Here is a 9,524-nt window from a genome sequence, read left to right as displayed (position 1 = left end):
ATAGCACGACAACCCTTCAAAAAATGGGGCATTGACTTCATTGGACCTATCAGTCCTACGGCACAGTACTCCCAGGCATGCTACATCATTATGGCAACTGATTACCTGACAAAGTGGGTAGAGGTAAGAGCCACTAGGAAGAACGACGCTAGAACCACTGCGAAGTTTTTGTGGGAGCAGGTCCTTTCATGTTTTGGTTATCCAATTGAATTAGTAAGTGATCAGGGCATGCACTTCATTAATGAAGTGATATCCCACCTGCTCTTGACCTTCCTAATCATTCATAGAAGGTCCTCGCCCTACTACCCTCAAGAAAATGGCCAAGCAGAATCCATGAATAAAATCCTAGTCAATGTGCTTACGAAGGTGGTATCCACATCACGAAGTGACTGGAATAACAAATTAATGGCGGCCTTGTGGGCCTATCGTACAGCTTATAAGACGACTGCAGGACAGATGCCCTTTAGGATGGCTTATGGAATAGAGGCCATTCTACTCTTAGAGTTCTTTGTCCCTAGCTTAAGGATAGCAGCCCAGGAGTGTTGGGAGGGAAGAGAGGCTTGGACCAACCACTTAGTGGAGTTAGAGCATCTCATGGAGACTTCACTCTTAGCCACCCACGCTCTGATTTGCGAGAAGGAACAAAGAAAGATGTGGTTTAACAAGCATGTCAAATAGCGCAACTTTGATCAGGGGGACCTCGTTCTACTATACTTTGTGAAGGGTCACAAACAGAAAATGAAATTTCGAGGACTAGGACCTTTTCGAGTACATACAATTAGTAGAACAGGAAATGTTGAATTGGAGACGCTCGAAGGTGAAGGAATAGGCTTTTTCAATGGCAGTCGCATGAAAAAGTACTATCCTCCTTCCCATACATTGCATGAGCCACCTATGCTTGAAGCCCCTGTCAACGGCTGTGTGGCCACTATTATTGAAGTGAAAGATCAAGATGAAGAAGTAGTGGCACCCGCGAATCACGGTCACTGCAGAATGGAAATATTCTTTTGATGCCTTGATCATCGATGAAGGTGCTGACTATAATATCTTGATGCATGACCATTGGAAACGCATTGGTCAATCTAAATTATAGCCCACAAACGCTAAACTCAGCCCATTTGCGGGCAACACTTACTCACTCTTAGGAAAATGCAAAGTGGCTGTCTCTATCGAGTTTGAAAACATACCAGTCTTCTTTTATGTGTTGCCAAACACTAAAGGGGCCGGTAATAAGTCACTACTAGGTCATACATTTAAAAAACAGACGAACTGCAATGTGGACTATAACCTAGATCACATCCATCTTGCTATAGGCAATGTGTGCATAGTGACTACTTTCAGCAAGGGTGATCTTGATCCTTCTATTGCAAAGCCACCGATAGAGACCCCTACAACCACGCCTATGACCAAGCCTAGGGAGAAGGGCTGTGATATCTCACCCCATGCTCAAGGTGCTAGAACCAAGCCCACCAAGGCCATTCACAAGGCCAAGGAGTCCATGCTCATATGGGTGCCAAAACAACAAGGGCCACCTCCTTGTAAACTACAAGAACGTGCTTCTAAACGCAAAAACTATCAGTCACAGCCTAAGAGGCAGCTCAGACGCTATCGACATAGGCACACAACCATGCCGCGATGGCTCCCCAAAGATCTCTTGTGAGCACAAGGATACTATGAGGGCAAACCCTGGATATGGGTGCCTAAGAGTGGACATTCAAGAGGCTCAACTCTAAGCAACCTCACTCCAGCTAGAGAGGCTTGCACATATGGAGCCAAGGTTGCAAAGCAAGCTAGACCAGCATCGTTGTGATTAATGAATCCCAACACATTTTTCGTCCAAAGCTAGATGCCCCAAAATTATCCAAGTTAGAAGAGTTGAGCACCCCCATGCCGACTCAGATAGAATGCAACACATCTCCTATGCCACTAGAGCCCCCTGCAATATCTCAAAGTGCTTCGGAGTGCAAAGTCCCATCTGTGACGCCATCAATGGAGTCACCACTGTCCAACCCAATTGCACCATCATGACAAGCAGGTCTTAGGCCTTCGTATGAAAGACGATCTTTCCTTTCAGTGGCCAAGGATCTTGCTGAGATCTCGGGAGATGACAGAGTGACATGCATTAAGGAGTTAGATAACACCTTCACCACATTCGCTAGGAGCTATGAGAGGCTTAACCTAGGACTTCTCAAAGAACCCCTTTCTTCTGATGTTCGTGCATTGCCATGCACTTGGGAAGACTACGAATTTATGACCATCAAATTCCCCAAAATTGCCATCGAATTAATTGCTAATGGAGAAATCTCACAGGAGCAAGCCATTCTCAAAAGACTAATTACCTCGTACTGCAAGCCTGCTCGCTCTACACTGGAACAAGAACTGGAGGAGCTCACGCAGCTTGCCGGCTCTGATTCTTCGTTCTTATAATTATGGTATGCCTTGCGACTACAATGGGAGAAAAAAGACAGCCGCATCATGACCAATACCGAGCAAAGAAGGGAAATCAAAACAATTAAACACGACTGGAAGAGCTGGCAGTGAAGGAGTTGGTGGATAAATGCAACATTCGAAAGTATGTGGAAAAGGTTGGGCAGGCTGTAGATTACAGCATGTGCGCTGACTTTTTAAGGAGCTTTGATGAAGGTAGGAGCTGTGGCACGGTCACAGTAAGGACTAGTGACCAGGAAAGAAGGGTGCAAGTGCCCCTTAATGCAGCTATCGTCGAGAAAGCCCTGGGCTTGTGTCGAAGAAGGAGAGGTGCCAAAGAAGATATGTATATACCATGATGGGAGTCAAAAAAGAGGGCATGCACACAGTGGATGGAATCAGTTTTTGGCTAATATTCCAGACCTTGCAACAAGGATACAAGCTAAAATGGTCCACGCCCTTTTCTCAGGATAGAGATACAATGCTTTAATGAACAGAATCAGGATGCCATTACTAGAAAGCATCACTGCAGGAGTTCTAGAGGAGGTGTATTGGAATAGTTCCATCAAGAGTTCAGCCGCGCTCCTGGCTCCAGCCGCATCACCAGCTGGTGGGGAGTCTCCTGCTTCTACTGCATGATCTACAAGGAAAAAGCCCACCTTAAAAGCCTCCACAATTAGATATGGCGGTGTCCTGACGGCAATAATTGATGAGGTTATCAAGGATGCTGGTGTAGATGAAGAGCAAGTTGTGTACCAAAGCTCACCTCACCTGAGAAAGAAGGCTCGAGTGAAAAGATAATAAGCGACAAAGGAGAGCTGGAGGTACCACCCACTCAAGCGGCTAAACCATGGGAGCAAAAGAAGAGTGACAAGAGCTAGAAGAAGAAGAAAGAAAGACAGAGCAAAGAGGAGTGAGTTGAGATGAAGAGGGCTCAAAGAGAGTCAAGAAGGGTGGAGGAGGAGTGAAGGAAAAAGGAAGAGGAATAACTCGAAAGAATTAGAGAAGAATCAAAGAGGGCAGAAGAAGAGAGGCAAAGAAGGGGAAAGGAGGAAGACGAAGAACTAAGAATGAAAGAACTGCTTGAGTTGGTAGAGGCCATTCTTAGATCTGTCGAAGAAACCCATGGGGGAGGAGAGATCAATCCTTCAAGTCCCCGCCATGAAGATGAAGCGAGTGGCAGTGTGGAAACGGCCCCAGTTGTTGTAGGCAAGGGTGTTGAGATATCGAGCTCCACTCGTGATATGCCAAGGTGATCGTTGTGCATTTATGTCACCGACTTGTTAGTTGCAGATGCGGTTGGTACACCGCCCATGAATAATAGCTAGATGATAGCTATCCTTATCTACTCTAGTTCGTGGCTCAGTTGGTATACCACCTTAGTTAGTTGAGTTTGGTTTGAGACCCATATATAGGGTTCTTCTATTTCTCTGTACTTGAGTTTTTTTTGGCTTATACAACTAAGAAGAGGAAAATTGTTTTCAGCCTCCACCTTTGTGTGTATTCCCCCGTTGTGTAAGTGAGAAAGCTACAAGTTTGCTTTTATTTTTTGAGTTTGGGAGCAAGTCTCTGCAGGTAGCACAGTCGAAAAGTGCAAGAGTGCATTGTCTCAGATTGAGACACCCTTCGCTGTGTAGCAAGAGGGCAGTATATGCTACGGGAAAGGGATTCAGCCCTAGGTTGCCCTATTTTTTTGATTTGAGGCCATTTCGGGGCCTGTTTTGGAGGCAAAAGTTTTCCACACGCACTCAAGAAAAGGCCCTGTTTTTTGTTATGTGACCATTGTTCTACAGGTCGGTGAAAATTTCCCGTAGAAATTGCATTGTATGCCTGTGCGCAGAGACATTGGGAGTTACAGAATCATCCTTGTTGCCTGTTGATGCAAAATTGTCACTAGGAAGTGAATGTGTGGTCAAATACCACTTTCGTCAGTTTTGCAGATTTGCCCTTGTGAGGCTGAAGCTGTGCTTTTTGCAGTGACAGAATTTTTTGCAGTGTTCTGTAATGGCGTCTGATTCTCTTTCACAGATTGTCACTGAAAAGCTTGACAATAACAACTTCTAAGCATGGAAGTTTAGAATGATGAATTTCCTTATGGAAAAAGGATATTGGGAATTTATTGCAGGAAATGAAGAAGAACCAGTTCTTCCTGATGCTCCCAATCAACAGCAAATGCAGGCATTTAAAGGATGGCATGAGAGAGCCAGAAAAGTTATGTACTGACTGTCTATCAGTATTTCAGACTCTATGATTGTGCATATTCAGGATGCAAGTACGCCAAAGGAGGCATGGGATGCTTTATCAAAAATATATAGCATAAATATGCAAGCCAGGAAAATGAAGCTCAAGCAAGAGTTGCACAATGTGCAAAGAGAAAGTATGAGCATCAATGACTACACATGAAGGTGAAGAAGATTGCAGATGCACTTGCTTCCATTGGGTCACCAGTGGAAGATGATGATTTAGTTTCTGTGACCTTGAATGGTCTAGGAAAGGATTATGCACAGTCCCGAACATCCATTTCCGTTCATGAAAGATTTCCTGATTTTGAGGAGTTGATTTCTCTTCTAATTTCTAAGAAGCAGAGAAATGGTGGTGCATCTTCTTCAGGAGGAACTTCAAAAGAAGCTGTTGTCTACTCAAATGCTGGAAGAGGTAGAGGCAAAGGTAGAGGAGGCTGATCTGGAGGCTGTGGTAGAAATCAGTATATGCAGCAAACTCAAGAAAACCAGTCCTATGGAGGAGGACGTGGTAACTCTAGAGGCAGGGGGAGCCAAAGAGGTCGTGGTAGATGGCAAAGAGGGCAAAATGCAAACAGCAATGTTAAATGCTACTACTATGGTAAAATGGATCATATGGCTAAAGAGTGCTATAAAAAGCAGAATGACATCATGAATGGTAAATTGCAACAAGGGGATTATGCATCTTCTAGTAGACAGGGTGATGACAGAAATGAGCATTTGTTTATGGTGCAGCACATGACCAATTCTGTGACTAGTGCAGAAGAAAGAAACGATGTGTGGTATGTTGACTCAGGTGCATCAAACCACATGACAGGTCATGCAGAATGGATACATGATGCAAGGAAAATGGAAAAACCAAGATTTGTGGAGACTGGTAATGATACTGCACATCCTATTGTGCAGATTGGAAAAATTCCTTTGTCTATGCAGGATGGGAAAAATAAATACCTGTCACATGTATTTCATGTCCCAAATATCACCAAGAATCTGGTTTTTGTTGGTCAAATGGTTGAGCAGGGCTTGCAAGTTAGATTTAATCCTCATGGATGCTTTGTTGAGGATATAAAAAATAAAGGTCGCTTGATAGCAAAAGGAAAGAAGAAGGGCAGAATGTTTACATTGGATGCAGACATGCTTGAATTGAGTGCAGCAATGTTTGCACATGGGACCGGTGTAGTTACAGATATTGATATCTGGCATAAACGCATTGGTCATGTTAATGTACAGCGACTTAAATCAATGCAGGCCCAAAATATTATTGCAGGATTGCCTAAATTCAAGGTTGCAGAAATGCATAAGGTATGTGAAGCCTGTCAATTTGGAAAACAAGCAAGGAAACCATTTCCTAGACATGTTCAAGAGAGTGAGAAGCCATTGGAATTAATCCACTCTGATGTGTGGACTACTAAGCTGCATCTATTGGAGGCTGTCATTATTTTATCACTTTTATTGATGACTATAGCAGAAAAGTTTGGGTGTATTTTATGAAAAAGTAAAGTAAAGTTTTTGGGCATTTCAAAACTCTTAAAGCTATGGTTGAAAAAGAAACAGGCCTGCAAATAAAATGCCTAAGGTCAGATGGAGGGGGAGAGTACCTCTCAAATGAGTTTGCAAGGTTCTTGCAGGAGCATGGCATAAAGAATCAATATTCATGTAGTCATACCCCACAGCAAAATGGAATTACAAAAAGAAAAAGCAGGCATATTGGAGAGGTATCTCGTGCCATGCTCTATGAAAAAAACCTGCCAGATTTTTACTGGGCTGAGATAGTTGCTACAGCAGTCTACATAATGAAGAGGACTCCCACTGCAGCAATACATGGCATGACTCCAGAGGAGAGGTATATTGGTAGGAAACCAGATATTTCTCATTTGAAATTTTTTGGTTGCATTGCCTATATTCATGTGCCAGATGAGTTGAGATCCAAGTTGGATCCAAAAGCTGAGAAGTGCATCTTTATTGGTTACTCTCTGTAGACAACAGAAAGGGTATAGATGGTATAACCCTTCTACTCGTAAGTTTACAGTGAGCAGAGATGTTGTTTTTTATTAGATGAGTAGCTGGTATAAACCAGTAAACGTGATTGATAATGTAGATGCACAAAATGGTAATGCTGCATAGAATTCACAGCCACAGTCAAAGGATATTAGTGGACCTGGAGTGTCCTCTAGTAGTGGTTCACATTCTTCGCCATGGACAGGTAGATTGAGATCAGGAAAATCTTCTCAAAGCAATGCAGATATTGGTATGCAAGTATCACAAAAAGGAAAATAGAAGGTAGATTAGCCCATGTTTGATGTGAATGCAAGTCACTCTTATGTGGATGGTAAATCCAGTGGCTCAGAACAGAGCATTGATGATGAGTTGGATATTCCTTTTGTTGTTACACCTAGATTAAGGAAGACTAGGGATGTTTTGAGAGCTACTTTGCCAGGTCTACCAGAGCTAGATATCCTGTGGATAGGCTTAAATATGATGGATTTATAGCCATTCACTATGTTGAGATGGCAAGCTCAACACATGTGGACATGGATGATGGACCGCCTGGTTATATGGGTCCACACGTCTACACTTAGCACGTCGGTGGTCATTATGACTCTCACATGGCCACTGACTCATTACTTATTATATTCAGGTTGTTACACCTATTTACAGCTGGCATAGTTATAGCGCCAGTCGACTAGTGTAGTCGGTTATGCATTGTTTGACTTAGTAGGCCACTTTCCTTTTATGTTGTATCTTATCTATACTTTGTGTACATTGTAAAGTGTGTGGAAGAAGAAGATGAAATCAGCAAGAAAACGTTTTGGCTTCCATCTCTCTTCTTGTCTCTTGAGTGAGCTTCTCCTTGTGCATTCTGTGTGTGTTCGGCGCAGCATCTTGAGCAACCCCCTCCACCACGCGATTCTTGACATGGTATCAGAGCCACACCACTGAGAGAGGCTGATTTCGAAGGTTGAAGCAAAGGAGAAGAAGCAAGGTTCGAGCAAGCAAGCTACGGGTAAGAATCTCTCCCATTCTTCCACTCCTTCTCTTGGATAGTGCCTGTGGAGGCACCGGAAGCAGGGCAGAGCAAAAATCTCAGATTGCAGTGAGATTTGGTGTGCGCGAAGAGCGCTGTATATTCTGCAGATAGGCCCTTTAGGGCTTTCCCGCAGAGATCTTGGGCATTTGAGGTCGTTTCAGGGCCCGTTTTAGAGCCGCAAGGTTGCGGACAGCAGTTTCGGGGTACACTGTGACTTCGACTGTATTGACCGAACGTGGGTGCGCAGGTTACAGATTTCAGATCTGTAAGTTCAAAGGCGTTTATCAGTGAGTAAACACAAGGCTTATCTGCAAACTGGTTGCAGATTGCATGTATTGTTGAGCAGACAGTAAAAAAGGCTGTCTGGTGTATTGCTGTGCACTACAGGTCAAGGGTTGCAGAAGATTTGCTTGCTGTTTGGTATTAGTTTTGTGATAATGGCAGAGAACAGTGGAAGCCCCATCATTGAGAAGCTCGACAAGAACAACTACCCATCATGGAAGTTTCGTGTCACGAACTTCCTTATTGGAAAAGGCCTCTACGAGTTCGTTTCAGGTGAAGAAAAGGAGCCGGAGGTGAGTGATCCTCCAACTGTAGAAGAGACAAAGGCACGAAAGGAATGGAATGCAAAAGACAAGAAGGTCATGTATTGGTTGTCTGCAGTAATTGACAATAACATGCTGGGACACATTAGAAATGCAGAGAATGCATATGCAGCTTGGACCATACTTGAAAGTATGTTTTCTGTAAATACAAAGGCACGAAAGATTCAACTCAAGCAAGAGTTGAATACATTGAAGAAAGGGAAGATGTCTATCAATGAGTATGCACTGAAAGTAAGAAGCATTGCAGATGCATTGGCAGCGATTGATGCAATGCCCGATGATGATGATTTGGTGTCGTCTACCTTGGGTGGACTTAACAATGAAAAGGCTTGGAAGTCTTTTGTAACTTCCGTATATGTCAGAAAGCCATTTCCAGATTTCGATGAATTGGTCTCTCTTATGATCACTGAAGAGATCAACATGCAGAGTGAGACATCTGAAAGAAGTGGTGAACAGGTCCAAGCTTTCTACTCCAGTTCTGGAAGGGGACGTGGCAGGTTCTCTTCAAGAGGCCGTGGTACAGGACGTGGTAGTGACAACCAGCAAAACAGATTGAATCAGCAATTTGGCGATATGCAGGTTTCAGGAGGTCGTGGTAACTTTAGAGGCAGGGGGAGCTTTAGAGGAAGAGGTGGATGGCAGAACAGAGGTTCTAACAACTTTGGTATTGTGTGCCACTACTGTGGCAAAACAGGTCATATTGCAACCCAATGTTATGCTAAGAGAGATGATATCCGCAGTGGTAAGTTGCAGCAAGGAAACTATGCATCGTCTTCACGACAGAATGAAGACAAAAATGAACGTTTGTTCGTTATGCAGCATATGCTGAATGCTGTTACAGGAAAGGGAACACATGAAGATGTTTGGTATGTTGATTCAGGTGCATCCAATCATATGACCAGCCATGCAGAATGGTTTGGAGAGATGCAGGATTTGCAGAATGCAGGTTATGTGCAGACGGGTGATGACTCATGCCACCCAATTTCACACATTGGAAAAGTTCCCTTGTCCTTGCATGATGGTAAGACAAAGAGTCTTTCAGATGTATTACATGTACCATCTATTACAAAGAACTTGGTGTCAGTCGGTCAAATGGTAGAGCAAGGGCTGCAAGTCAGATTTAATGCAAAGGGCTGCTTTGTAGAAGATTTCAATGACAAGTGCAGGTTGGTAGCAAAGGGAAGTAGAGTTGGACGTATGTTCACTCTAGATGCTGGAATTCCT

Source organism: Lygodium microphyllum, chromosome 14 (genome assembly GCF_053477565.2).
Source record: "Lygodium microphyllum isolate KBCC chromosome 14, Lygodium_microphyllum_v1.1.10, whole genome shotgun sequence".
Classification (NCBI taxonomy): domain Eukaryota; kingdom Viridiplantae; phylum Streptophyta; class Polypodiopsida; order Schizaeales; family Lygodiaceae; genus Lygodium; species Lygodium microphyllum.
Note: the sequence above shows the minus strand (reverse complement) of the source record.